The sequence below is a fragment of the Staurois parvus genome, unplaced genomic scaffold (assembly GCF_062004578.1).
Source record: "Staurois parvus isolate SC_StPar_1 unplaced genomic scaffold, SC_StPar_1.0 ptg000422l, whole genome shotgun sequence".
Taxonomy (NCBI): domain Eukaryota; kingdom Metazoa; phylum Chordata; class Amphibia; order Anura; family Ranidae; genus Staurois; species Staurois parvus.
In genome coordinates, this window is record NW_028318218.1 from 9,722,407 (window position 1) to 9,747,800 (window position 25,394).

The window sequence follows — 25,394 nt, forward strand, 5'->3', positions numbered from 1 at the left end:
TTTTGGGTGTGGTTTGAGTGTGGGCGAAGACACAGGGGCCCCATGATCCCCTATTGCCTGGGGGCCCCATGAGTTGTTAGTCCGCCCCTGTTTGGGTGTCGTCAGTGTAGAAATGATATTGAAAACCATGGGAGGCTATCAGAGCTGACGCAGGGAGGAGGTGTAGATTGAGAATAGGAGAGGTCCAAGAACAGAATGTTGGGGGACCCCAGCAAAGAAAGGAAGAGGAGAAGAGGAAGTAGAATTGTAAGTGACACTGAAGGGTAGGTGGGATAGTTAGGATGAGAACCAATGAGGAGCACAGTCACAGAAACCAAGGGAGTAAAGATTTTTAAGGGGGTAGTCAACCGTATCATAGGCAGCAGAAAGGTCCAAAAGTAAAAGTACAGAAAAGTATCCATTGGTTTTAGCTGGTAATAAATCATTTGTGGGTATTAGGAGGGCAGTTTCTGTGGAGTGTTGAGGGCAAAATCCAGATGGAAGGGGTCAAGAAGGTTATTCTTAATGAGGTGATCATACAGTTGGTTGTAGACCAGGCGTTCAAGGAGTTTGGAGGAAAAGGGGAGCAAAGGGGCATAGGTTGTTAGGATTGGTGGGGTCCAAGGAAGGCATTTTAGGTATGGGGTTGACTAATGCCTGTTTTAGAGAGTTGGAGAAGATGCCAGAAGAGAGGGAGAGATTAAATATGTGAGTTAGAGTGTATGACATTCTGAACCTTAAGGATGGCACTTGAGCAACACAAATATCAATTACACACTGATGTCATCAAGCCTATCGTGTGTTGAATATTGATTTTCCTAGGCCAGGAATTCATCAACAAATTAGATGATATGTGAAACATATACACTTACAGTGAAAATTCAAGAGTTCCCTTACATTGGTGGTCAGTAGACAAGGGCCCTCTTATATTGGTAGTCAATGAAGAAGTGTGCCCTTATATTGGTGGCCAGTGCAAATATGTTTCTTTAAATTGGTGGTCAGTAGAGAAGTGTCCCCTCATTGGTAGTCAGTGGAGAATGGCCTCCTTAGATTGGTGATGAGTGAAGAAGGGCCACCTTTGATTGGTGGTCAATGGAGCAGGACCCCATTAGATTGGTGATCAATGAAGAAGGGCCCCCTTAGTTTGGTCATCAGAGGGAGAAGTACCCTCTAACATTGGTGGTCATTGGGGTAAGGACCCTCCTACTTTGGTGATGAGAGTTTAGAATATTTCTTACATTAGTTTTCAGTAGGAAAAATACCTCCTCCTCTTACAAATGGCTAAAAAGATAATTGGTATCAGTGGTTACTTATCTCAGAGGTAGAAATTGCTAATTGTTTAGGATACCCCTAGCAATCTTTGGAGGAGCCTTAGGGTTACATGGAATGCTGGTTGAGAAAGGCTATTCTAGACCAACCCCCAATTGAGAGAAATGTGTACAGTTGTCATTTGTCATTATGGTTTAACTATCCAAGCTGTAAAAACTGTGTGTTATTCAATCAAGGGAATAATCCTTCTAGTTAAAAATATTTTAAGTGACAGCATGGATTAATAAAAGACAGAAGTTGTATTTAGATTTTGTGCTGCCCTTGGCACTTTCTCTCTCTCTCTCTCTCTTTCCTGTCTCTCTCTCTCTTGCCTCTCTATTTCGCCCCCCTCTTTCTCCTCTCCTCTCTCTCCTCTCCTCTCTCTCCCCCCTCTCTCCTCTACTCTCTCCTCTCTCTCCCCCGTCTCTCTCCTCCCTCTCTATCTTCCTCTCTATCTTCCCTCTCTCTCTCTCTCTTCCCTCTTCATTTATTCCCTCTCTCTCCCTCCCCTCTCTCTCCTCCTACCCCCCCTCTGCCCCCCTCTCTCTCACTCTCTTCTCTCTTTCTCTCCCCCTCTCTCTCCTCCCTCTCTCCCTTCCCTCTCTCTCTTCCCTCCCTCTCTCTTCTCACTCTCTATTCCCTCTCTCTACCCCCCTCTCTCCCCCTCTCTATCCCCCCCTCTCTTTCTTTCCTCTCTCCCCTCTCTCTCTCCCCTCTATCTCCCCTATCTCTCCCCCCCTCCCCCCCTCTCTCTCTCCACCCTCTCTCCTCTCTCCCCTCTCTACTCTCTCTTCTCTCTCTCAGATCGTATGGGACTGCACACATACAAACAGTATGATTACCCCCCACCACCACCTCCTTCAAGGACTGCTGATCTCTGGGCAGCAGGAAATGTGGGAAGGGGGTGGTAATCATACTGTGTGTGTACAGTCCCATATGATCTATCAGTGATCATGTATCATGTGCTGCATGGACGACAGGAGCGAGAGCACAAAGAACACAAAACAGCTCACCTCCTCCTGGCTCTTTCCTCTCCACCACTTCTCTCCCTGTTCCAGGCGTTCCCCTGGTCCTAGCTCTGAGTGCAGGTGGGGGAAAGAGCTCAGCAGAGAATGGCCACTCAGGAACACCAGGGCACCCCCTCGATCTGGCAAGGTCTGTCTCTCCCTCCAGCAGCAGAAAGCCAACAGGAGGGAAAGGGGGAAAAACCTCAAACCAGCTTTCAGCTGCTGGAGGGAGAGATACACAGTGCATCCTTCTGCAACTGCTCTCCCCCACTGATAGGCAGCAATGATAGGTGGCACTAACTGGCACTCAAAGGCAGCACTGATAGCTGGCACTGATAGCTGACACTGTAAGGCAGCTCTGGTGGGCACTGATATGTGGCATCAATGTGCACTGGTATGTGGCATTGGTGGGCACTGACAGGTGGCATTGATGGGGCTACACTGATCATCAGGGCACTGATGATCAGTGTACATGTTCCTTCTGAGGAATGCCACATACCAGCTCTCCTCTCCTCACGTGCTGTCAGCGTGAGGAGAGGACTGTCAATAACTGGCATTTCCTAGTTACATGCGTTCAGCTAAGATTCTACACAGAATCTACACCCCTTGGGGAACAAGAGAACTGCCACCCATCCGTAATTTCCTTATATGGCAGGCGGGAGGCGGTTATTATCCACTTGGGCCTCTTGACTACATAGGTACATTTCTGGAAAAGTTGAACTTAGCTTTTAACATTTATTGATTAGACTGCCCTTTTTTCCACTGTCAGCTGGTATATTTCATAGTGCCTTGCTGCTTACGCTATTTCCAATCTAGCCTATGATCTTTGATAAACTATGATAGCTTACAATCTATGATGTTGGTGGGAAAAGCATTGTGGGGAAGATTTATTAAAACTAATGCACACATAATAGGCTGCATTTGTGCATGGTATCAATCAGCTTCTAGGTTTTATTGTCAAAGCGTAACTGAACAAGCAAAAGTTAGAAGCTGATTGGTTACTATGCACAGCTGCACCAGATTCTAGGTGCACCAGTTTTAGTTAATCTCGCTCTGTGTGTTCTAGCTGTGCCAACCATTTGAAATCCCTTCCCTTTGATTGCCGCAAGGAGTCTAAACAGTTACATAGCCTGTACTGTTGTTGCTCATGGATATGTTCAATGTCTAATCATCAGAGAACCTCTAGGAATGCCCAATGATTAATTAGCTGCAAGGACTGTTGTGACAAATGGTCTAGGAATCTGCAGTTATATTAGGAAGAAGATGTTTGCCCGCTTGCAGTACAAGTCTGTTTATAAATGTATTCATACATGATTTACACAGCTTTTATCCAGCAAACATGGCGCTCAGTAGCTGCAGGGGCTAGGAGCTCTAGACACCCACCATGTAATGTCAGACAGCTAGTGCTTACCCTTTTACCCTATACATGTCTGAGGGGAATTCTATCTGAGGAGGCTTGATGTGCCCAGTTTGGAGCGCCCAGAGGAGCCGAGGTCCTGGTGCTGAGAGAGGCAGGTGAGCGATTGTGCAGCCAGAAGGGAGGAAAGGTCCAGCAGAGGCATGAGAAATGCTGGGAGTGACCACGTGACCGGTCAGGTGATGGAGGAGGGTAGTCCTGGAGCCCGGAGTAACCGGCAGATGGTGCATAGTGAGGACCTGTGGAGTGGTAGTCTCTGTGGAGGGAGACCGCCGAAAACCAGTGGCATCTCTTGAGACCAGGGGCGGACTGATCATTTGGAAACTCGGGGACTACTCGAGGGTCCGGGGTCAGTAGGGGGCCCCATGAGATGCCCCTGGTACCTTTTACATAGGCTTTTTTGAGTTTGGGCAAGGACACAGGGGCCCCATGATCCCCTATTGCCCGGTGGCCCCATGAGTTGTCAGTCTGCCCCTGCTTGAGACCCTATCCCAGTATCGGAAGCTAAGTTGGAAGAAACAGAGCTCAAGTGGAGTTTGTGATTCGCCACGGGAGGCGGTGAATCCCCAGTGTTGCTACTGTTGTTTCTGATGATATTGGAAGAAGAGAGGAAAACAATAGAAGTAATTAAAGGGTCTCAGAGGTCGGTGGGACTGTGGAAAAGTATAGAAGTACTAGAAGCTCAATAGACGAGGGGACACACAGGGAGTGGTAGATGGAATAATATCCCTGGTAATATCCTGGGAAAACTGTAAATATACCCTGTCTGAAGATATAGAAATCATTGTAAAGATGAAGAGCAGATCAGTTAAAGGAGGAGGTACAAAAACTCTCCTATCAAGTTTAAGCACAATAAAAAAGTATATGCCTTTACAGGAAAAAAGCCCAGAGGATCAAATCCCTGAGAGACAAGGAGAAGTAAGTTGCATTGGAGATCAAATGAGACTATCTTTTGCAGCAATGGTCAAGATCCAGATCAAAGAAGTCATGGACATGGAAATCAAAATAGGAAAAAGAAATAAGAGCAAGAATTGAGATTGCAAATGCCTACAAAATTAGAAATTGCAGAAATGTTTGCAAAATTGTAAAGCTCCATAAAGAGTGAAATGGTGGTACTACATAATAATATGGGACAAATTCTATCAAGAGTAGAATAAACAGAAAGAAATTTAGAGAAACAAGCTTAGGTAATTAATAAATTAGAAGGACAAATGGAAGAAATGAGAAGAGATCAGAGAGCACTCTCATATAAATTGGAGGACCAGGAAAATCGAGATAGAAGAAACAATGTGAGGATCTGGGTTTACCAGAGGTATCACGAGGAGAAGATCTACCAGAAAAGATGAAGAAACTGTTTAATCCAATAATAGGGAGAGCAGAGACTGAACATCTAAAAATAGATAGAGTGCACAGGATAAGGAGGTCCCAAACAGGAATATCAAATACCCCAAGAGATATGATATGCGTTTCCATCATTACGAAGAAAAAGAAAACATCTGGAAGAAGCTGTGCGGGATACCAGAAATACAATTTGGAGAAATAAAGTTGCAAATTCTTGCAGATATTGCTCCAGAGACACTTGCAAGAATAGGACTCCTGAAACCATTACTAGACCAGATGAAAGAGAAACAAGTCCGTTATAGCTGGGGGTTTCCTGCATGTTTGATTGTGTGGAAGGATAGCAAATCAGCAATATTGAGATTCCCAGAAGATATGAGAGACTTTTGTGAAAGTCTAGAACTACAGATTTTGTACATTGTAGGGTGTCCCGAGGGGCTGAAGGAGAATGTAGTACTAGGAAAAGAGAAATGGCAATGAGTTTCTAAAAAAAGATAGTAATAGAAAAATGATGGGGAGGAGGAATTTCAGACCCAGGATGAGATACTGGGGTCTGTTTGGGCATGTGTGTCTGGAGCCCCACCCCGGGACAGGAACCTAATGTGATAACAAATCACAACTGATTCCAAGGCAAAAATTAGGCCAGTGGGGTTCTAATTTCGGAGGGAAGGAGGGAGGTGGGGACGGGGGAAGGAGGAAGAGGAGGGGGGAGGGGAGGGGGGAAAGAATATTAGTAGCAGGTCTTCTGATTCAAAAAGCGTACATATAAACCCAATAAAAGGACATACAAAAGAGAATAGATATAGAGGAAAGAATGAATAGGATCAACTTTATGACATATAATCTAAATAGTCTGAACACCCCAACAAAATGGTATAAGATCTTAAGAGAAATATATCAACGTTCTATCGAAGTGGCGTTTCTTCAAGAGACATATATAACCCAAGATACAAATGTGGAACTACACTCTAAATATTTCCCAACCTGGTACTATGCGGATTTACCAATAAGATGGGCAAAAGGAGTAGCAATAGAGTTTGGGAGGAATATAAGATATACGGTCGAGGAACGTTTGGTGGACCCTGAGGGTCAGTTTTTATTCTTGAGAGGAAACCTGCAGGGTATATAGTGTACTTTGGCAAACATTTATTGTCCCAATAAGAACCCAATGGTATTCCTGGAAGGGATACTAAGATAACGTACACACTTTAAGAAGGGATGTCTGATCCTAGCAGGAGACTTCAATTTTTGCATGGACCCAGAGATGGATGTGACATTGTGTGCCCAAGGAGGGGAAGGCAGGAGTCTAAAGCATTTTAAAAAGCTTTTGCATCAATGTCAACTGATAGACGCATGGAGAGTGAAACATCTTAGAGAAAGGGACTATACCTTCTTCTCCTCGGCACATAAGATGCATTCACGATTGGATTATATAATGATCAAACATAGACTTTTGGAGTCTCTGGTGAAAGCAAACATAGAAGTAATGTCTATATCAGATCATGCTTCTGTCACAATGAGACTATGGCTGGGAAGCAAAATGAATATGTGGCGATTAAATGAGACACTTTTACAAGACCTGGAAACCAAAAAAAGATTAAAAAAGGAAATTGAACAATATTTTGGGTTAAAGGAGAATGAAGAAGTGTCCGTGGTGACAGTGTGGGAAGCACATAAAGTCTATATTAGAGGAATCCTGATCTCGATTGAGACAGAAAAATTAAAAGAACGAGGCAAGAAAATTAGGACAATAAATGAAGAATTATATAAGATGGAACAACTGCATAAAAAGAAAACAGATACAGACATACAGCAGGAGATGACTAGGAAAAGAGAAGAGCTAAAAGACCTTATGGAACAAGAAAACATGAAGATTTTTAATAGGGGTTCGAAGGATAGATATCAGTGGGGGAATAAACCATGGACATATCTAATGAGAAAGCTAAAGGAGAAAAAATTTATAAAATTAAAGTCGAAAAAGGAAAAATGGTTTATTCAACCACTGATATCGCTGAGACATTCCAGAAATATCACAGTAGTCTATACGGAGCATAATGTAAGAACCAAAAAGAAACAGATGAAGAAAAAAAGGCAGACATTTTTAAATGAAGCTGGGGTACCCAAATTGGATGAAGTTAGATTAACAGGTTTAGAAAGTTAAATTTCGCAAGAGGAAGTAAGCTTAGCATTAAAGAGCAGAGCAGCAGGTAAGAGCACCGGGCCAGGTGACTTAACAGTGGGATATTACAGGAAATTCAGAGAACAGCTAGCTCCCAAAATGTGCACATATATGAATGCATTGGGAAATGAAACAAAGATGAGGGAGGAGTCACTAAAAGCATATATTACAGTTATACCAAAGGAGGGGAAAGAGGGGATCTCAGTGTACCAGTTATAGACCTATATCTTTGTTAAATGTTGATACAAAATTATATGAAAAGGTATTAGCAACTAGGTTGAAAGAACCGATGCTGGATTGGTAACACTTGGATCAAGTAGGATAGAGAAGGAAGGGATAATGGAATAAGATCATTGCTCCTCCTTCAAGAAAGTAAAAAAGGTAAAGTTCCTGGGGTTGTCTTATCTATTGATGCAGAGTCGACTGGTGATTTATGATAGAGACATTGGAGACCTTAGAAATTGGGTCCAGAATGTTAAAATGGATTAAAAAATAGAGAGAGGCCCATCAGCTGCTGTGAAGGTTAATGGCTCATTGTCAAATCCTTTCAGAATGTACAATGGAACAAGACAGGGATAACTGTGAGAAAGAGTGTAGATGTCAGGGGAATGGGATAGGAGATGTTGAGCACAAAGTCGCAGCTTACGCAGATGACATGCTGTTTTATATTACAAACCCTAGACTAACATTACCTAATTTAATGAAAATATTAAAAGATTATGGAGAGTTATCTAATTTGAAAATTAATCCATCAAAATCAGAGCTACTAAATATTAATGTCCCAAAAGAAAAGAAACAAACTCTTGAAAAAGAATTCCCTTTTACATGGAGGAAAAGAACATTAAAATATTTGGGAATAAAATTAACCCTGTCCTTAAAAAATCTATATCAGGCAAATTATATCCTATTAATAAATGAAATAAAGGAGAATTTCAAGAGGAATGGGTTTCCTGGATAGAACATATAAATATGGTAAAGACAATCATAATATCAAAAGTCTTGTTTAACATGCTCTCAAAAAAAATCTGAAGAATATATTTTAAAAAATATATTTTTATTTAAAAATATGTTTTTTTAAAATATATTCTTCATTTTTTTTAGCATATAAAAAAGTCATTTTAACAAATATTTTTACATATATTTGTAAATGCATTCCAAATATGTAGATTTGTATTTTTAAAGACATACAGTATATTTGAAATGTATTCGTAAAAATATTTTTCATATATTTTGTAGTAAAAACGCATTTCAACATACAGTATATAGATAGATAGATAGATAGATAGATAGATAGAGTTATTGAAATATATTGAATATGGCCAAAATTGTAGCATTTCAAATACTGTATATGTCAATATATTTGGGAAGAATAATTTTAAAATATATTTCAAATATATTTTTCTTCCATATGGGCTATACCATAAAGAAGAGAACAAAATTAAAAAATTTTAAAAATCTTGGGGTAGTTGGTATGATTTTAAAAGATCAAAAAGATATTTAGAAGCTGTTGATGTGTAAAGAAGGAGGAAGTAATAGAAAGAAGAGTATGGAGTAGGAAAGAAGAGAAGAAAAAGGAAAAGAGAGTAATTAGGTTTATTAGGAGAATACTAGAAGACCAAGAAGTAAATGAAAAGAGTACACAGCTTTTATCAAACATTTACACATTATTTGAACTGGATTTAATTGAAAAAGTGTTCCTGTGTGAAAATTGTATGAATCTAGTGTAATAAAATCTATAGACTCTTTAGTCATACCCCAAAATTGTTCTTTAACTTTTACCACCCCTCCCAAATACTTACAGTGTCTTGAAAAAGTATCAATACTCCTTGAAATTTTCCACATTTTGTCATGTCACAACCAGAAACGTAAATGTTATTTATTAGGATTTTATGTGGTAGACCAACACAAAGTGACATATAATTGTAAAGTGGAAGGAAAATGATAAATGGTTTTCAAAATTAAAAAAATATAAATATCTGAAAAGTGTGGCGTGCATTTGTATTTAGCCCCTCCGGAGTCAATACTTTGTAGAACCACCTTTCACTGCAATTACAGCTGAAAGTCTTTTTGGGGATGTCTCCACCAGCTTGGCACATCCAGAGAGTGACAATTTTGCCCATTCTTCCTTGTAAAATAGCTCAAGCTCTGTTAGATTGGATGGAGAGCGACTGTGAAGAGCAATTTTCAAGTCTTGCCACAGATTCTCAATTGGATTTAGGTCTGGACTGTGACTGGGCCATTCCAACACATGAATATGCTTTGATCTAAACCATTCCATTGTAGCTCTGGCTGTATGTTTAGGGTTGTTGTCCTACTGGAAGGTGAACCACCACCCCAGTCCCAAGTCTTTTGCAGACTCTAACAGGTTTTCTTCTGAGATTTCCTTGTATTTAGCTCCATCCATCTTCCCACCATTTCTGACCAGCTTCCCTGTCCCTGCTGAAGAAAAGCATCCTCATAACATGATGCTGCCACCACCATGTTTCACGGCCAGGATGGTGTGTTCAGGATGATGTGCAGTGTTAGTTTTCTGCCACACATAGCGTTTTTCTTTTAGGGTAAAAAGTTCAATGTTGGTCTCATCTGGCCAGAGCACCTTCTTCCACATGTTTGCTGTGTCCCCCAATGTCTTTTGGCTTTCTTTCAACAATGGTTTTCTTCTTGCCACTCTTCCATAAAGGCCAAATTTATGGAGTGCCTGAGTAATAGTTGTCCTGTGGACAGATTCTCCCACCTGAGCTTTGGATCTGCAGCTCCTCCAGAGTTACCATGGGCCTCTTGGCTGCTTCTCTGATTAATGCTCCCCTTGCCCGGCCTGTCAGTTTAGGTGGACAGCCATGTCTTGGTAGGTTTGCAGTTGTGCCATACTCTTTCCATTTTCGAATGAGGGATTGAACAGTGCTCCTTGAGATGTTCAAAGCTTAGGATATTTTTTTTATAACCTAACCCTGCTTTAAACTTCTTCACAACTTTATCCCTGACCTGTCTGGTCATGATGTTGTTTGCTCACTAATGTTCTCTAACAAACCTCAGAGGGCTTCACATAACAGCTGTATTTGCACTGAAATTAAATTACACAAAGGCGGACTCTATTTACTAATTAGGTGACTTCTGAAGGAAATTGGTTCCACTGGATTTTAGTTAAGGGTATCAGAGTAAAGGGGGCTGATGCCACACTTTTCAGATATTTATTTGTAAAACATTTTGAAAGCCATTTATCATTTCCCTTCCGCTTCACATTTATGTGCCACTTTGTGTTGGTCTATCACATAAAATTCCAATAAAATACATTTACATTCTTGGTTGTAACATGATAAAATATGGAAAATTTCAAGGGGTATGAATACTTTTTCAAGGCACTGTAAGTCTCTTAAATCACTTAAATCTACACTATATTGTCAAAAGTATTGGGCCAGTCCTCCAAATCATTGGTTTCAGGTGTTCCAATCACCTCCATAGCCAAAGCTGTATAAAATCAAGCACCTGGACATGCAGACTGCTTGTACAAACATTAGTGAAAGAATGGGTCGCTCTCAGGAGCTCAATGAATTCAAGCGTGGTACCGTGATAGCTTGCCTCCTGTGCAATACTTCCATCCTGGAAATGTCCCTGTTATTACAGTCAGCTGTTAGTGGTATTATAACAAAGTGGAAGCAACTGAGAACAACAGCAACTCAGTCATGAAGTAGTAGGCCACGTAAAATGACAAAGTGGGGACAGCATATGTTGAAGCGCACAGAGAGCAAAAGTCGCTAACTGTCTGCAGAATCAATAATTAAAGACTAGTGATGGGTCGAACACCCCTCTGTTCGGTTCACAGTTGAATGAATGTTCGACCACAAACTTCAAACATTATGCAAGTCTATGGTACGCAAAATTGTAAATTCCAAAGTGCCCATTTTGAAAGCTTATATGCAAGTTATTGGCCATAAAAGGGATATGGGGACCAAAAGCTACACATGTCAACAGTTGCTTAAAGCAGGATTAAACCCTAAACCAAAAATGTATTATATTAAATCTTACCAATCATTGCATGTGGTGGTTGCATTGGTTTTCTTTTTTAGGCAATTTTCCCACCTGTTTTCACCTGGTGATCTGGACAGCAATGCAACGTCTGTATTAGAGTGCCTACACTCTGAATGAAGGAGCACAGGAGCCTCATTGGACAACAGCATTGTCAATCTGGGGAAAGGGGAGTGTTCGAGTACTAGCAGATTTAGATACACTAACAAACTCCAGCTCACACTGCAGTTACACAAGCAGTTACAGCAACAGTTTTAATTCTTTTGGGATAAAGGTTTTACATGAAAGAATACAAGCTGACCCTTATCAATGGTAAATGATTTGTCTCAACACTCTTAACTGATACATTTGCAGGAGAGCTTGCTCTTTTGAAGAACAGCAGACTTACTGGTCAGATCACCAGGAGAACAGGGTCAAGAGCAATTAGTGCATGGGGGAGGAGCCTGAACATGGCGGCTGCGGGGAGCGAGTGGCTCTAGCTCGCTGCTAGGACCCGCTTCCCGACCTCCCTAGGGACCCGCTAAAGAAACCGCCTCACCGGAGTCTGGAGGGCAGTGGAGCTGAGCCAGGAGAGCCGGGGATGGCCGTGAGACGGAGGCTGTAGAGACGCGCCAGTTCCCCCGGCGCTGTGTAGAGAGAGAGATCCAAGCGGCTGGGAAGTGAGGTGATGTGGAGGGCGCACGTGACCAGCCGCGGAGGATCTCTGGGGGAAAGCAGAGACCGGCCGGCGTCCTGATATGACAGGGAGCTGCCGCTCCTCTGTTACCGGCTTTTTAGAGCTCATAACCCCCGGCTTGCTGCTGAATATAACCCTCGGCCGGCTGATTGATCCTGGGCCAGGGAGACCCGGGAATACCAGAAGACCCACCCTGCATCCCTGGGGCGAAGTTTAGAGAAAAAAGCAAAGCACAGCATCGGAGACCCAGAGGACTCCCCCCCAGGACTGAGCTGATGTGAAGGACCTACATCCAAGCCTGGAGCCGCTGTCGGGGTGAGTGAGAGCTGATGTGAGCTTGTGGTGTAATAGACCCCTAAGTGACAGTGGGGGATAAAGGGGCTAAGGAGGTGAGGGGAGGATTCACTGGGTCTAGAAGAGAACAAAAGAAGAGCCCTAGGTGCTTTAGGAGAACAAAAAAAAATAAGGAAAAATCATAAGTATATCTGGTCCACAAATCATAAAGGAGCGGTATAACCCCATCTAGAGAATATAGAAGACAAAAGACATATAGAGGATATGAAGAATAAAGGCCCCAAGGGAACAGGGCTCAAAGGGTCTCAAACAGGCACGATAAAGAAATTTACATCACATGGAAATATTACGCCAGAAAGGGCCCAAGGCGCAAGTGCAAAAGACGAAATGGACATTAGCTTAGGAAATAGCCCTAGATTATCACTGGATATGAATAGCTCCTGTAACCAACAAATAGCGGTTGGCTTGGGGAAACAAGATCGTGATGGTGAACTACAAGTACCAAATAAGAAGGAGATGATAGAAATGTTTCAAAATCTGGAGAAAATGAAAAAACATGAAATGACAGCTATTCACAATGATTTAGGACATTTGCTATTGAGAATGGAAGAAACAGAGGAGAAAGTTAAAACCCAGGCCCAAACCATAGATAATCTATGGAAAAAAACAATCCATATGGAGAAAACTCAGAAAAAACTGCTCTATAGGATGGAAATTCAAGAAAATAAAGAAAGAAGGAGTAACCTTAGAGTACGAGGAATCCCAGAGTCAGCAAAAGGGGAAACATTATATGAACTAGTTAATAAAATTTTAAATTTCATAAGAGACAGACCTGAAACAGACGGGATCAAACTAGATGGAGTGTTCAGAACAGGAAAGTTCAAACAAGCTAATGAGAAAGAAAGACCGAGAGATATAATTGTCCAGTTCCAAAAATTTGAGGTCAAAGAGGAGATATGGAAGAAGATTAAGGGAAGATCAGTGATTAAATATGGAGACTTGACTATCCAAATTTATGCGGATTTAACATCAGAGACTCTTTGGAGGAGGAGATCCCTGAGACCCCTGTTGGAGCAAATGAGAAATCAGAATGTGCAGTATAGATGGGGTAATGCAGCATCTCTAATTGGATGGAAAAATGGGGTTACAGCTTATCTGAGATTCCCGGAAGAACTGAGAGACTTTTGTGATAGACTGGACTTGCAAAGAGTGGAGATAGCTGGGTGGGAAGAAGAAGAAGAAGGAAGAGGAGTTACGGCTGATACAAGAAAAGAGGACTGGCAGCGGGTGGGGGGGAGAAGCAGGGAGGTCCAGGGGTTGGTGAGAGAAGGGAGAGAGAATTAAGTAAATAATATGTTTTTTCCCTTTTTTTTTTTTGTGTTCTCTCCCATCTTCCCCTGCCCCACCCCTGTCGCTGTGGAAGCCCTTCAGGAAGCTCCGGTTAAGGGGGGGAATAAAGGTTATTGTCGAGCCCAATTGACAGAGAAAGGGGATCTGGGGAGGTCGGAGGAGAGGTAGCCGTCCATGGGCGGAGCTTACTCCCAAAAATTTTAAATCAATCGTGGAGTTGGATCCACAAATGATTTGTAGGCAGGTTGTAAGCCTAAAAATGGGTAGGGGAAAAATAAGGAAGGGGGGGTGGAGGTGGGGGGGTGAAATGGGGATTGGGGGGTGGGGATGGGCGAGGGAGTTGGGGTGGGAGAGAGTAGGGGGAGGGGAGGTTGGGCTAATACTCTGCAAGATAGTAGGGCCTAAAAGGAGGAGGCGAGTTAGAGGAGAGATAGACAGAATTAAGAAGGATGGAAGAAATACAGGTTATAACATATAATGTGAATGGGTTGAATTGCCCTGGGAAAAGATTTAAGTTGTTTAAAGAGCTACACCATAGGGCAACATCAGTGGTATTTTTACAGGAAACACATTTTGAGATAAAGTCAAATGTGAAATTAGAATCTAAATATTATCCAACATGGTATTATGCTGACTCTCCAATTAAAAGAGCAAAAGGGGTGGCAATAGGGTTGGCAAAGAACATCAGATTTGAGGTGGAAGATAGAAAGACCGATCTGGAGGGGAGATTCCTGTTCTTGAAAGGTAAATTACAGGGAATAGAGTGCACGTTAGCCAATATATATTGCCCTAATCAAAAACCGGAGAGCTATTTGAAGGGTCTGCTGAAAAAATTGATGGACTTTAAAAGAGGGCATTTGATAGTAGCAGGAGATTTTAATCTCTGCATGGACCCACAAAAAGATACAACCTCCCCTGTGCAGAGAGAAGGTGGTAGGTCTCTGAGAGCTTTGAAAAAAGCGATCCACGAATACCAACTGGTGGACACCTGGAGAATAATGCATATGAAAGACAGAGACTATACCTTCTTCTCCAATGCACATGAGACATACTCGAGACTGGACTATATCCTAATAGATCATCAACTTATAGAACCGTTGGTTAAAATAGAAATAGAGATGAGTACATTCTCAGATCATGCCCCTGTCATAATGAAAATGGGATGGGGGAAACGGTGGACGGGAGGCCTAGGATGGAGACTAAATGAGGCCCTTCTTTTGGACGAGGATATAGCTCAGAAGATTGGGGAAGAGATTAAAGTATATTTTAAAGAGAATGAGACAGGGGAAGTATCGACAGCTACAGTATGGGAAAGTCACAAGGTATATATAAGAGGAATCCTGATTGCAATGGGAGCAAGGAAAAAAAGAGAAAGAAGAGAGAGGGTCAGTGGGCTCCTAAAAGAAATCATGGAGTTGGAGCAGATACAAAAGAAGAAAATAACAAGAGAAACAAAACAGAAGTTAATAGATAAAAAAGATGAGCTAGAGAGACTGATGGAAGAGGAGAGGAAAAGAGTATATAATAAGGTACTAAGTGAAAGATATAGATGGGGAGATAGACCAGGAAAATACTTAATTAGAGCTTTTAAAAAGAAAAATAGAAATTATATAGAAAAGATAAAAAATCCGAAGGGGGAGTTGGTATATTCAACTAAAGAGATTATTAAAGTATTTACGGAGTACTATAGAAAGTTATATAATATTAGCCCCCAAAGCTCGTCAAAAGAAAATGGAGAGGATATTAAAGAAAAAAGGAAGACCTATTTAAAAAACGCAGGATTACCAAAGTTAAGTGAAATACAACTGAACTCCCTAGATGTGGAAAGTCCAGGACCGGATGGGTACACAGTTAATTACTATAAAAAATATAGTGAAATATTGTTACCTAAGCTAAAGAAGTATATGAACGAGCTGGGAGGAGGGATGGACAGTAGAAGAGAATCTCTTCAGGCCCATGTTGTACTCATTCATAAGGAAGGAAAAGACCCCTCTCAGTGCTCTAGTTATAGACCAATTTCATTATTGAACATCGATACTAAGCTGTACGCAAAGGTGCTAGCAAATAGGCTGAAAGATTTAATGCCAGAATGGATCCATGGAGATCAGGTGGGCTTTGTCCCAGGGAGAGAGGGTAGGGACAACGGGTTGAGAACTCTGATGCTAATCCAGAAAAGTAGAAAAGGAAAAGCCCCGGTGGTGCTGCTGTCGATTGATGCCGAAAAGGTGTTCAATAGAGTGGATTGGGGCTTCATGATGGACAACTTAGAAGTGCTGGGGATTGGAGAGAGAATGCGTGAGTGGATAGGTAAATTATACAGGGAGCCCACCGCAATTATTACGGTAAATGGAGAGAGATCAGAATCCATAGGGATGTCCAATGGAACAAGACAGGGCTGTCCTCTGTCCCCCCTGCTATATGTTTTGTCATTGGAACCTTTGTTGTCAATGATAAGGAATAGTGGTGCGGTAAAGGGAATCCAGATCGAAAATATAGAACACAAAGTAGCGGCCTATGCAGATGACCTATTATTCTATGTAGGTAACCCCCGAATAACATTACCAAATATAATGAAATTTTTGAAGGAGTATGGGGAACTATCAAACTTAAAAATTAATCCAACAAAAACAGAGATCCTGAACATCAATATATTAAAGAGTGAAAAGGAAAAGTTACAAAAAGAATTCCCCTTTATATGGAGAGAAAAAGATTTAAAATACCTAGGGATAAAACTCGCTATCTCTTACAAACAACTGTATAGATTAAACTATATTTCCTTAATAAATGAGATCAAGGAAGAATTGAAAAGATTAGGAGGAAACCCATCATGGATAGGACGTATAAACCTAGTTAAAATGGTAATTATACCTAAAATACTGTACAGATTCCAAATGGTTCCGATCAAACTCCCAGAGGCTTTTTTTAAGATAATAAAAAAAATGTTAACAAGATATATTTGGAGGAATAAAAAAACAAGAATATCATATGAAATACTGAGTAGGACTAAAGGAAAAAGGGGAATGGGACTACCCGACGTCAAGAGATATTATAAAGCAGTAATTTTAGCAAGAATTTATGATTGGACATTTAACCAGAAGGGGAAGAGTTGGGTAAAAATTGAAAATGCACTGAGTGGGATTAGTTTGAGTAAGATGATATGGATTCCAGCACATTTTAGAAAAATTAATGAAAAGACAAGTAATTACACTTTAAATGTTCTCAGGGTATGGGATAATTTACACAAAAATATGAAATGGGAATTCAACTCTATATTAATGCCTCTTGCAAATACTGATTATTTCCCCCCAGGAAAGGATGAGATATCAGGGAGATGGTTTGAGAGGGAAGATGTCCAACTGAGAGATGTACTGGTAGAGGGGAAATTGAGATCATTTAAAGAACTTAAAGAGAAGAAGGGAGATATTTTTATTAGAATAGATGAGTGGAAATATCACCAACTAAAATGCTTTATTGGGAAATTACCAAAACCCTTGAGATTAAAGAAGGAGTGGAATATGTTTGAAAGGTTGTTAGAAACACGTAGAGATGGGAAACATGGTATTGCTAAAATTTATAGAATACTCACAGAATTAGACACAGACACAAAGTTAATTTTTATAACGAAGTGGGAAAGAGATATGGAGGTGGTGTTAGATGAGGATCAACAGAAAAAGATATTTAGATTGACACATGAGAACGTTAGTATGAGAGAAGTGGAGGTTAATTATAAATGTTTGACACGATGGCACATTACACCGAGTATTGAGCACAGGATGAGTGTGGAGAATTCAAAAATGTGTTGGAGAGGATGTGGAGAGATAGGCACGGTGTTTCACATGTGGTGGCAATGTCCGAAAATTCAGGCTTTTTGGAAAACAATAGTTAAATTGATAGAAATAATAACTGGAAATGACATAGGGTTAAACCCAACGATGTGTCTTCTACATAATGTTGAGACAACAGTAAATAAATATAAAGAATCAGGCGTATGGTATTATTTAAATGCTGCAAAAGGGTTGATACCCAAGTTCTGGCAGAAAACAGAGGTGCCGAAGGAGGAAGATTGGATCAACAGAGTAAATCAGATCAGTAAAATGGAAAAATCTTACTATATGCAGGATAGGCTGGGAACATACAATTCGAGATGGGAAAAATGGGAAAAATCAAAAGTGAAAGAGAAATATAGAAAATCTTAAATTAGGAAGTTATTTAAAGTGATTGGGCCTTGTGAGACTGGAAAACTTGCAGAGGGGAGGGAGGGAGAGGGAGGAGGGGAATGGGGGGGGGGGGAAAGAAAAGAGTTATTAGAAGGGGTAAAATAGAAATGTTAAGACTACTTAAATGTATTGTGTTTCTTTTTATGAAATTTTTTGTAATAACATGAAAAACCAATAAATATTTAAATTAAAAAAAAAAAAAAAAAAAAGATCACCAGGAGAAAATAAAAGAAATAAAACCTCCAAAAAAAGAAGACTAAAGCAACCATCACATCTAAGAATTAGTAAGCTACAATATAATAAATGTTTGCTTTTGGGTTTAATACCACGTTAAATACACAAGATTCTGAGATCCGGTTACACTGCCTCCACAAGGATGTGGACACTGACAAACACAAAAACAGTGACCAGTCTGGTATAACCTCCCCTAATTGCAGCATGCCTCTGTTTTATAACAAAGAAGTGCCATAAGAAACACCATAAACACAGAGGGATGGGACTCTCAGTGAGTCTGCCAGTGAACACCAAAAAAGGATTTTATAGCAAGTACAAAAATCCAATTTTTCTCATTCATTGAAGGGCAGAAGATTTATAGACAACTGGGATGACCAAAAGCAGTCCAATGAAAGGGTAGATAAAGCAAAAAGTGAAGGTACAGCTGCACACTGTTGAAGTCATACTGTAACACTTCATTCTATGTAACTGGTTTCCAAATCTCAGTCTCCACCTTGGTGAAATGACTGACGCATTTCACCATGATTGAGCTGAATCTTAGAGATTTAGCCCTATCAGGGTGAAATGCATCAGAGGGCATGGCTGTACCTTCACTTTTTGCAATACATGTCAAACGGGATGAGCAGTGTGTCCAGCACCTGAAGCAACAATAGGACTTGAGGTGCAGCTAGGCAGAGCTTTGAGCAGGGCATTCTATTGTGGTACTGCCCTTAGGGACATGAATCAGTGAAAAAAAAACTTTCAAAAAGTACCATTTTTAAAGGGGCAGTCATTTTTCATTGCTCAAAGTAAGACAAAAAATAAAAATTCCTTTAAATATGCTGCCTGGGGGTCCCCTTAAACTACCTGCAAAACTACACATCTGTACAATGTATAGAACCTGCTGCAGCATGATTGACATTTTTTTTTTAAAATGATATTTTTATTTAAAAAAACAGCATGGGGTCCCCCTTTAATCCAGACCCTTTAGGTCTGGTACGAAGGTTAGGAGGGACTCCAAAGTAAAAGTTTTTTTTTAAAAGTGTGGGGTTCCCCCTAAAAAACATACCAGGCCCTTTAGGCCCAATAGGACTTGTAAGGGAACCCCACCTCCCAAAAATGGGGGGGAAAATATGTGGGGTTTCCCCTATATTCCTAGCAGAATGAACGAGTGCCCCCCTCCTAAACTGTACCAGGCCACATGCCCTACATGGGGGGGGTGCTTTGGGGTAGGGGGGCTCTCTCCCCCCCAAAGCGCCTTGTCCAGCTGTGGATGGGGACAAGGGTCTCTTGCCAACAACCCTGGGCTGTGGTTGTGGGGGGCTCCTTCATCGCCCTCACTTCCATTTGCTTGGCATGAACAGTGCATGTTAGTTGTGGTAACGTACTGCCCTGTGCACACTTCATATCCTGTAGTGCATAGTCCATAATCCCTAAACTATATCTTGACTGAACAAGAGAGGGTGGCTACATTCTTACACACAGTGGGACCATGGAGAATGAACATAGTCACCTTCTAAACAAGTCAGGTCACAGCAGCAGCAAAAAAAAAAAATGTAGAGATTTGGAGGCTCTTTGAGTCAAGAATACATACTTGAATAGATTTTTTTTTAACCAGAGTTTAATGTCACTTAACCGCTTACCCGCCGCAGTATAGCAGATGTACTGCTGCACGGCGGCACGGGCATGCAAAATCATGTATATATACGTGAGTCTGTAAAGCGCTGTGCAAACTGTTGACGCTATATAAATCCTGTATAACAATAATAATCTCCAGGTATGGGGTGCGAGCAAGTTGCGCGCACCATACCCACGCCACCATTCGCGGCCATGGATGTCAATCACCGGGTCCCGGCCGGTGATTACTCGCCGGCGTCCGGTGATAACCGACAATCACCGATGGGGAGGAAGACTGTTTTGTTTACAAACAGTCTTCCTCCCTGTCAGCTCAGGCACAGCCATCCCAAGCAGTGTGCTTACAGTGAAGCACACACCCCCCGCCCCCTAGTAAAACATTCCCTACCCACAGTTAACCCTTTGATTAACCTTTTCCTGTCCAGTGTCATTAGTACAGTGTCAGTGCTGTTTTTTAGCACTGATCACTGTATTGGTGTCACTGGGGATGTCAGTGACACCAAGTTAGCGCCCCCCACAATGTCAGAATGTCCGCCGCAGTCCCGCTATAAGTCGCTGATCACCGCCATTACTAGTAGGAATAAAAATTAAAAATCCCAGCATCTATACCACCATTTTTAAATGCTATAACTTTCAAGTAAACCAATTAATTTTCACGTATTGGGATTTATTTTACCAAAGACATGTAGCAGAATACATTTTGGCCTAAATTTATGATGAAATTGATTTTTTTAATTTTTTTACTGGACATGTTTAATAGCAAAAGGTCCAAAATATTGTTTGGTTTTTTTTTTTTTGCTCCCCCTGCCCCCCTTGCCAGGAGAACACAGTAGCTCAGCAGGAGGAATTCCCCCACAAACACTGACAGTGTTGATGAAGAAATCAAGTGATTTTCTTTCCTGCAACCAATGTGTAGCACTGCCCCCTTGGGGATTGCTAAGAATTGGGTCCCCATATAGTTCTGCACTGCCAGGCAATCTGCATTCCTCACACATGCTTGCATTCAAAATAAATCAATCCTTGAGCTGTTGTTTTGTTCATTGAAGGGATTTAGAACTGGGATAGGGTAAGGGAGTATAGGATGCTCGAGGGTATCGACAACTGAGGACAAACTTCCTGGAACTATGCACAAGCTTTTCTTTCATAGCACAGTCTCTGTTGGAGAGCTAGCCAGCATCTCCTTAACGTACCACCCCAAACCCTAGATGAAATTCTCTTCGCCCAGCAATCTGGAGCTTTTTCCTAAGCAGGGGGATCTGGCTCCTGTTCATTTAAAGAGGTGAACAGTCACAAGTAGGGGGCTAATCTGGTTTTTCTCCAGAGTGCTGCTTCCTCTATTCACCCAGGGGGTGCAGGTGTACTCACTCAGATCCTCTTCTGCACAGCTTGTGGGTTGGTGGCTGCTACCAGGCCTATCAGTTGCGCTGCGCTGCACCTTCCCTGCCATACAGGTGGTCCTCGCTCAGGGAGCCAGTGAGTTCCAATATTTCTGCCTTTCCAGTTCTAGGCTCGCAAACAGGCCCCATCCCACTAGGCCTCCTGGCAACCTCCTTCCTCAGCTTCACATCTTCCATCCAACTCCTCCCCTCCACTTCACACAGTCCTGCCACTGAGCAGGCTCCAACACTTTTAGGGGTGTCCAGCCCCTTGCCAAACTTTTGTTGGGGATTGGCCAGGACCCCTCAAAAGTGTAGCCAGCCACTCCTCAGATCCACCCTCTACCTCCAAGGCCTTCCTCCAAAAGCAGGGGGAAATTCCTGAGGGGCTGGCCTGTAGAGCCTCTCAGCCCTGACCACAATTTTACACTTCTGGCTATTTCACCTGAGCTGCTACTCAGCTCCTGTCTAGCCATTAGGATCTAGCTAAGTACTAGCCAAACTAGGAGGGTGCTACACATGGTTGCAGCAAAACAAATCACTCTATCTATGGCTGGCTTAATTGAGCCATTCACACTTAATCTTACCTAAATTGGAGCTTTGAACAATTAACAAAAAAACCTAACCCTAAAACTGAAAGTAAATCTACTAATTCCTGGCCTTAACAATAACATAGTTACATAGCCAGTCTGGCTGAAAAAAAGACAAAAGTCCATCCAGTTCAACCATATAAAAAAAAAAAGTTATAATCCTACACTTACAGAGGAAGGCAAAAAAACCCAGCAAAGCATGATCCAATTTGCTCCTGCAGGGGAAAAGAATTCCTTCCTGATCCCCCAATCGGATATTCCCTGGATCAACTTTACCTATAAATGTTAGTATCCAGTTATATTCTGTGTATCTAAGAAAGAATCCAGGCCTTTTTTAAAGCAATCCACTGAGCTGGCCAGCTGAGTGAATCTATTCCACATTTTCACAACTCTTACTGTGAAGAAACCTTTCCGTGTTTGGAGATTACATTTCTTTTCCTCCAGACGTAAAGAGTTCCCCCTTGTCCTCTGTGATGACCTCAGGATGAATAGCTCTACACCGAGTTCACTATATGAACCACTGATGTATTTATACGTGGTGATCATATCTCCCTTAACCACTTGCCCACTGGGCACTTATATCCCCTTCCTGCCCAGGCCAATTTTCAGCTTTCAGTTCTGTCACACTTTGAATGACAATTGCGCGGTCATGCAATACTGTACCCATATGAAATTTTTATCATTTTTTTCACACAAATATAGCTTTCTTATGGGGGTATTTAATCACCACTGGGTGTTTTATTTTTTGTGCTATAAACAAAAAAAGAGCAAAAAAAAAGTTTTTCTTTCTATTATAAAATGTTGCAAACAGGTAATTTTTCTCCTTCATTGATGTGCATTGATGAGGCTGCACTGATAGGCAGCACTGATGGGCACTGATAGGTGGCACTGACTGACAAACTGCTGGGCACTGACTGGCAGCACTGATGGGTGGTACTGCTGGGCACAGGTGGTTGGCACTGCTAGGCACTGCTGGGCAGAGATGGGTGGCACTGCTGGGCACAGGTGGATGGCACTGCTTGGCACTTGCAGGTGGCACTGTTGGGCACAGGTGGGTGGAACTGCTGGGCACTGATCATCATGGCACTGATGATCAGTGCTGATCTGTTTTCTGACAATTGCTGGTTATCGGCAGTACTTTCCTCAAGCTGTGACAGCGTGACGAAACGGCAGCCAACAACCGGCAACTGCATTTACCCGGTGATCTGCTGTGTCATTGGACACAGCTGATCATGTGGTAAAAGGCCATTGTGATTGGCCTTTTACCACATCATGTGATCAGCTGTGTCCATACGACACAGCGATCACGCAGATCACCGGGTGCGCGCTACTGGGGGCGCGCAGGAGGGCACGTTCTGGGAGGATGTCATATGACGCTCTCCCAGAACTGGACGACAGCGCTGTAGCCAACATTCGGCTATAGCCCAGTTGTCAAGTGGTTAATCTCCTCTTCTCAAGAGAGAATAAATTCCGTTCCTCTAATCTTTCCTCATAGCTGAGCTCCTCCATGCCTCTTATCAGTTTGGTTGCCCTTCTCTGTACTTTCTCCAGTTCCCCAATGTTCTTTTTGTGAATTGGTGCCCAAAACAGAACATATTCCAGATGAAGTCTTACTAATGATTTGTACCGGGGTAATATGATATCTCTCTCTCTGGAGTCTATACCTCTTTTAATACAAGAGAGGATTTTGCTCGCTTTAGAAACCGCAGCTTGGCATTGCATGCCATTATTAAGGTTGTGATCTACCAGAACTACCAGATCCTTCTCCACGATTGATTCCCCCAATTGTACCCCCCTAGTATGTATGATGCATGTATATTCTTAGCCCCCAAGTGCAGAACCTTACATTTATCAACATTAAACCTCATTTGCCAAATAGCAAATATCCTAATTTAACAACAAGAGTAACCACTAACACTAACCAAATCCCTTTCTTTATTATAACAAGTCTATCACACTAGGAAACCAATCAAGTCTTACACAAAAACTGGCTGAAGGATGAGTACTACTCTCTTAATTTTGTTCCTCTTCATAGGAGTCCATTGTAGTTACCTGATATAGCCTAACTATCAGGGGCGGACTGACCATTTGGAAACCCGGTCACTGCCCGAGGGCCCGGGGTCAGTAGGGGGCCCCATGAGATGCCCCTGGTACCTTTTTCATAGGCCTTTTTGAGTTTGGGCAAGGACACAGGGGCCCCATGATCCCCTATTGCCCGGGGGCCCCATGAGTTGTCAGTCCGCCCCTGCTATCTATATAACTATAGATATCCTTACTGCACAGCTATGTACCTCTTTTACTATGTACAAACCTTTAATGAACAGTTTAAAAAAATGCTAGTTGAGTGAAGGTGAAGATCATTAAAGAAAGATATTTTAAAAATGAGAATAAGTAAAAAAAAATCACTGCACTGATTCAAAAGATAAAAATTACATCTTCATAAATTACAGTCCCACACCTTTGTGGAAAGTGATGTGACAGTTTTCAATCATTTTAATAGCTTTCTTCTACAAATGTACTGAATAGGCAGCCAGTATTTTCCATTTCCAGTCCTCTTCTTTTCAGAAAAACTGAATATGTTCAACACATATCCATTGATATTAATTATATCTGTATCTTACAACATTTTTGACTTGTGAAATGTTTGTATCTTGCCACATAAATGTCATTATAACATTTTAAAATGATATCATGTATAGCCTTTTAAGAAGAAAACAAATGGAGAGAAGCAAGCCATCTGATTAAAAAGAAAAAGGAGCATGGACCGGAGAGGCCGCTGATGTGGAGGAGTCCTGGGCATGCGGTTTTACACTATGGAGGATGTTTCTTTCTCTTGTTCCATGGGCTTATGAGAGAGTATTATTGGTTGTGAGGGTGCCTACCTGCCTATCTACCTACCTATAAAGAGGAAGTAACAACAGTGGTGCTGCAGGATACCAGTGTGGTTATAGTTCCCAGGAAACCAGGCTGAAAAGAGTGCAGATACAGGGAGGATCCAGAGGTGATCCAAAAGGCTCTGTGGCCCTGTGGGGTCACCGAGTGGAGGTGAGAGGCCATTGCAGCCATTTTAAGGATCACGTATCGGTGTGTTGTGCATCCACACTGTATATGTTGCATGACCAGGAAGTAGTGAAGCACCTTGTTTTTGGTTTCACAGAAATTGGACTTTTTGCAGTATTGGACTTTTGTTGTAATTATTTTTTCATGTATAATATTAATATTTTTGCTTGTTACCAGAGTGTCTTTTACCATTTTGAGCACAGAGTGTGTTTTTTATCCCTCAATAGGGATTCACATATTTTATGTAATATATTAATATAGGTCTGTGTCCCATTTATTGGGTACCACTGGTCACGTCATTTGTGGTTGTATCCCTATAGGGATTGGGTTCACATTTATTATTATCATTATTATATCAAAATTTATAAGTCACTTTATTTGGTCCATTTACAGGACCTCATGTGGTTTGAGTCACGTTTAGTCACTATTTATGATATATTTGTTATACATTTATTTATATAGCGCTACACCATTTTATATTGTATAATTCATTTTCACCTATAGGTATAGGACTAGGTGTTAGCTGCTTTTAAGTGTTAGTTTATAGGTACATATAGAGCTCAGGGGGATTTTTTTACAAATCATAGAAACTATTGCGCTGCTTCATGTCGCCATGACAGATGACTTGGGCTTTATTGCACCCATGATTTTAGAGATTTATTGATTAGCTAGGACAAAGTGCAGGATTTACTTTTAACATTTGTGATAGCAAATTATGTACCAATATCCCCA